General features: G+C 49.5%; 1 protein-coding gene across 1 annotated transcript in view; it reads left to right on the top strand.

Annotated features, from left to right (window-relative positions):
* Positions 1-493: 493 nt before the first annotated feature.
* ptprfa (protein tyrosine phosphatase receptor type Fa) overlaps positions 494-6,000 on the top strand; it is a 155,517-nt gene continuing 150,010 nt past the window's right edge. Inside the window, 1 exon segment of the mRNA XM_035523924.1 lies at positions 494-817. The gene's annotated coding sequence lies outside the window, so the exon portion shown is untranslated.

Raw genomic sequence — 6,000 nt, 5'->3', positions numbered from 1 at the left:
GCTTGACAAATTCATTTTAAATATGATTAACCTGGAACCTGGGTCCTACATTTTACCTACACTCGCCTGAACAAACTAATGTGGTTCGGGGAGCTTTCACAGGTTGTGATGAAGGGTGTCAGAAAGCTCTTTGCACAACACACACTGGTGTGTTCCCACATTCCCACAACACTCCACGTGTGCGTTGAGCTTATCACCATCCCATCACACCTTTTACACTACAGCGGACTGTAGCCCAAGACAAACTGCTTTCTTTCTTTTACTTTCTTTTAAGTTAAAAGTTACAAAACAAAGCATGTGTGTGTTTTCTTTGTTTTAGTGGTTAATGTTCTTCCTTTGTTATCATTGTAATAAATGTTTAGGACTTTGTCTAAGGTGCAACATTGTGAAACGCATCCCAAACAAACTCCGTTATCCGCCCTGGCTGCGTGACACGAAAATAAAAAACACTTCCGGTGTCCGGTCCGAGCAACCACAAGAGTGTCCGCGAGCAACCTGTGCGCGAGAGCAAGCGCACCAGCGCGAGACTGTGCGCGTAAGAGCGCCGGCAAGGAGAGCAGCACAGTTGGGAGGACCGCGAGAGTGAGAGTCGCCTGCAGTAACCAAACCAAGGAGCCGTCCGAGGAGCCGCGTGCATACGCGCGCGAATCAATACTGAACCCTTTTAGGAGACGGACCCTGTCGCGTGAGAGCGTTTTAAGGAATACCCAGGGATTGTCTCGCGTGCTGTGTGAGTCAGGGATTCTAGCTTCCTTCAACACTCTGGAGAAAAGCAGAAGCGCTCGCTGTTCGGAGACGCCCGATGCATCAGATAAGAGTGAGTTGATTGCGCCTCGCAGTTCTCCTGCTCAGGTGCTAACACGACATTTGGGAGACTCGGTGCACGCGTGACGCACAGGTCGTCCATTCTACACATTTTTTAAAGTCGGAGCATTTAAGGATGTTTCCGTTCCGCACGGTTTAGACCTTCAGTGCCTCCCCGTGTTTAAGTGTTTGCCTCTCCAGAAATGCGAAGAGCCCGGCGCGTCCCGGTTGTCGGTATTCTGACGGTCAGTAGGACGCCGAGCGCACAACTCGGCGACTTCGGTCGAACCGCTTTTGTGGGACAACCCGGGACAGAATTGGTGTTACAGATGTATTCAGTGTGTTACGCGTTCAGAGAGAGAGTCAAGTCGGAAAGCGCCAGGCGCTTTCAGCCACGTTTGCTCCTGCAGCGCTGTTGCGCATGCACAGGACATGCAACTTTCGCTTGTAAAATGACATTCTGTGTTCTTTTGTAATGTCTGCAAAAACAACAAGTTTAAGGAGGACACCTTGCTGACTTCACGGGAGAAGCAACCCTGCCTTGCTCGAGCGCCTGGACGCGAGGTCGGGGTGTAGGCTCACCCGCGCGCTTCAGGTCGTTCTCTGTGTCCAAACCTTTGAGGACGGGGTGGATTTGTGAGTGAGGCGTCGTTTGCTCTCGAGAGCAGTTTAGAGCCACGGTACTTTTCAAGCGCGCACGGTTCTTGCAGACTGTAGCCTGTTAGGTCACTACGTTTGCTACCGCTTGACTGCTTGGCCGAGCGCGGCATTGCGAGGCTGCTTTAGTGATGTTTAAAAGACTGAAGGGCAAACTTGTTACGTTGGTTATGTTTCGTTATGAAGGATGCTCGAGCACACGCGCGAGCGCTTCTCGGCGACGCGCCCCGGTATCTGTCGCTAGTAGCACGCGATGGAATTCATTAAAGCTCACGCTCCCAGTTCTCTCGTTACTCGGCGGTGTGTGATCGCGAGCGGCGGATACACCGGCGGCGTTCTCATTTAACAAGTAGCACACCCTCCAGCGTGTTCCCTCGTGCTGGGCCCATGCAGTTACTCTCGCAAAGTTACAGACTGTTTGCTTAGACTCATTCGTCCGCGACCCGCTCGTGAATCCTGATTCATATGCGGCAGGTTGCAATGCGTCATCCGGCGCGATGGAGCGGTTTATGCGAGGTACACACGCGAGTCCGTGACGGACGAGGCGATGACTTCACCCCTGTGTAAAATATACTTTGGCGCATTATTTATTTATTGTTGCATAGCATGTCTTTGACGCAAGTGCGGAATTCTAGCCCACCCACCTCTTCCCCCCCCCACCTAAAATAGAGAGACACGCGCGAGCAAGGCGGGCAAACATTCACGAGAGTTGAAAGGCTTTATGTGTATGCTGCTGTAGACGATCAGCTAACGTGAGCGGGACTGCAGTGGCTGGATCTCTAGTGGACATCCTGTTATATATGCTGCCCGCTGCTGCAAGTCTGCGATTGTACAATAACTAAAGTTCGGGTGGTTTGCGCTCGTGATGAGCTCTCGTGAGTAGCGCAGTTTAATTCCAGCCTTGGTGAGGCATTCTCGTGCTTGCTGTCGTCTCGCTCTTGGTAAGCGCATTTCTAGTGCCGGGAAAGACGTGTTGGTTTCCGTCCACCTGTAACGGCTGGCAGGCTGGTCCTCACGGGTGCACGCACGCTGGTAATGAAATCCCACTCTACCTGCTGCCTAGTCACGTGGAAGTCTCGCTAGTAAACATGTTACCGCTGCCACCAGTAATTGGCTCTGCTGGAGGGCCATTCTCTCTCTCTCTCTCTCTCTCTCTCTCTCTCTCTCTCTCTCTCTCTCTCTCTCTCTCTCGCTCTCTCTCTCTCTCTCTCTCTCTCTCGCTCTCTCTCTCTCTCTCTCGCTCTCTCTCTCTCGCTCTCTCTCACATCTCCCTATATTCCTCTTTCCAGCTGTGCCATTGCCCAAGCGGGACAACCCATTGATATATCGACACTGATATAATCTGGGTTTGGTGCGGCAGGTTTATTTATTTATTTTCTCCTTCATTACTTTTGATCGCATGATGCTTTTCGTCCCAGCAGGGCTACGATAGGCAAGCAGGTTTGTGCGTTGCCCTAATGTAACTACTTGTGAACCACTTCATCTCTGGAAAATAGTGTGGAAGCAACTTCACCATCAATGACACAGAAGACATAAACATCAAGTCTGTCACAGTGGACACTGAAAACATGACTTAATCCGGCCTCCCTGCGCCATTATAGCGCCCCCTCGCTGGAGTAATGAGAATTTGTTGCATTAGTCATTGGGCAGATGGTTTTTTGTAGCTGTTGTTTTGTTTTTCCAAATTAGCTGTTGATTTGAGAGGGCTCTTGACTGCAAAAGTAGAACCGTGACGTTTTAGAGAATCCTGAGTCATAGTCAAGTGTTTCGTTGTGTGACGGACTTACAGCAGGCCACATGTGAACAGAAAAGGTACAACAGCTAACGACGGCGCCGGTGTACCACTGTACGCTGCGACCCGATTGGCCAGTCTGCAGGGATGAACTCGTGTTTCACTCCCACACAGTGCACTAGAAGTGGGTCCAAGGTTCCTGTTCCTCTCTTGGGTCAGTTGTTGATCCCATTGGCTCCTCCCCACGCAGAATAAGAGCCCAATCAAGAGACGGCAGGCTTGTGACTGTCACACTGATACAACAATCAGGCGGGAGTGTCTAACAGAGCCCGCCTACTCATGTTTATGTAATGGCGCAGCTGAACCTCGGGTCCTAGCACAGGTCTTTGGGCCGTGGTAGCTCAGTGGTTAAGGCACTTGATTTATAACTGTAAGGTTGCCAGTTCAAGTTTCCACTGTTGGGACACCTGAGCTTAACCCTCAATTACTCAAGTTTTATTCAGTTGTAGTTGTAAGCCACTTTAGATAAAAGCATCAGCTAAATGCTGTAAATGTAATAATTTGACGCATATGTAATGCTTGTGTTGTTATTGTCACCTACGAAGGACAATACGATGTGATATTGGCCACAGTTCAAGCCATAATCACCTGTCTTTTCATACTGTGAGAACTCCTCGTCTTGTGCATTATGAGGAATGCATGCCGCCCCCCCCACACAGGGAAACTACACCGAGGTTTGCGTTTCTCTGCTTCGTCTTTGCAGTGAGCGCTGTCCACTCAGGTGGGGTGGGGGTGTTGTCTTTTTCAGAGCAGCCCGGGCCTGTGTGTCTTCCCCTGCATGGCCTTCCTGAGACCATGCTATGCTTCACATGATGACATCACGATGATTCAGACAGGCTTTGGTGTGCCTGCTAACCTCAGTGCGTAATTTATCATATAATGGTGCAGGCCGTTGGGCTGTCACATGACCTAGCCCTTCTCCTGGTTATTGGCTGTTCCATAACATAAGTAACATTAACGATGACATCATGGGGCGCGATGGATTGAGAATGTGGGCCTGTTCTGTGCCCCAGCAGATCAGCTCCCACAATGCATCAGTGTTCATTAATCTCCGCTGACTTCCCCATTCACCAGATGTTTCCACATTGCTTACTTATCTCTGTGTAAAATATGAACGAGCAGGAGGCAGAGAGAAAGAGAGAGAGAGAGAGAGAGAGAGAGAGACCATGTCATTGTGATGCAAGGACTTCAGTAGTAATATGCTATACAGAGTTTATTCAAAGCCGTCGGTATAGGCTTGCGTTGCCTAATTAAATCAGTTAGATTTCTAAATTGTATCGGGTAGATTACACACAGAGATTATAAATAAATTCCAATAGACAGTGCCCTTTGACCATGTAACGTACAGGAAGTGTCACTTAAAAATGTCTAGTCTTTTTAATCCCACAAGGGTCAGGAATGAATGTGGGAATTTAACAACCATTATTATAATAAAAATAGGGCAGATTATGAAGCCAAAAGGGAGCCAATATGACGTCTAATCTTATCACCTAGTCAATTCTGCTAGGAACCCGAACACGCATTTGAGGAATTCAAATCTCAGAGCTCAGGTAGATTTGAAATGACAACACCATTGACTTACTTAGTTTAATAATAAATCTTAATGCTTTCAGATAATTTCCCTCAAAATCTCTCATGGTGATATTCTGCATGCTGAGATATTCCAAGGCTGTGCTTCAGTTCTAGTTACAGTAGACCAGAAATTTGGCCTGGTTAGCTCCGCCTCTAGTGCTGCCCCTAGCCCCGCCCACACCGCTCCTAAGCACCTCCCTTTTGCCTGCCTACACTGCTGAGCTCATCGAATCTCTTACCATCTGTATCTAGTACACTCACCAACTTCATTGCATCATTGCACAAACCGGTGGTGCTGTCAGCCTGCAGGAAACACACACACACACACACACACACACACACACACACACACAGAATCCACCACACTCGGACTGAAGAAACAGTTACGTGGGTACAGTGGGCAGAAATCATTAAAATCACCCCTGAGTGAATGGAGTGTGTCAGAGTAATTCAGTGCTGTCAGTTTTAAATTGAACCGTGCGTGTATTATTCCACCCCGCCGAGGACACTGGTGTCATCTCTCTGTGAATGTTCCCAGCAGAGTGACTTCCTTTGTGAGGAAACATCAGACAGATTGTGTGTTTGTCCTTCCTAGTCCAGCCCTGCTCTGTGGGGCGTCAGGGCAGCCATCTTGATTAAATGGGAATCAGACAACTCCGAGTTTAACGTCGTTAACCCGCCAGTGGAGAGACAGAGGCGTGTTTGTGTCACACACGCCGTCACACTGCGACAGCCGGGCCAGATGCAGGCGGTGGAGATTTGTATTTGTAAGCTCTCAGGTCAGATCAGGTACGCCGGTGTGTTCTAAGTGCCGCGGTCGGCCCAGGTGAGCTGCAGGTACCCGGGCCGTCTGTCTGCGTGTGGGGGCGCTGTAGAGGTCTCCTCACAGGAGTTGTAAATTAGACTGTGGAGCAGCACACTGCCAGCCCCACCCATCACTCCATCTCCAGCCCCACCCATCACTCCATCTCTAGCCCCACCCATCACTCCATCTCTAGCCCCACCCATCACTCCATCTCTAGCCCCACCCATCACTCCATCTTTAGCCCCGCCCATCGCTCCATCTCCAGCCTTGACACCTTCCAGGGAGTTAAACTCAAGTGTGTGTATATCAGAGGCCTGCAGAGTAATAAATGATTCCATCATGTCTGTCACCCTAAACCTCGGTGTCTGTT

This window comes from Electrophorus electricus, chromosome 3 (genome assembly GCF_013358815.1).
Source record: "Electrophorus electricus isolate fEleEle1 chromosome 3, fEleEle1.pri, whole genome shotgun sequence".
NCBI lineage: Eukaryota > Metazoa > Chordata > Actinopteri > Gymnotiformes > Gymnotidae > Electrophorus > Electrophorus electricus.
This window is presented reverse-complemented; position numbering and strand designations above follow the sequence as displayed.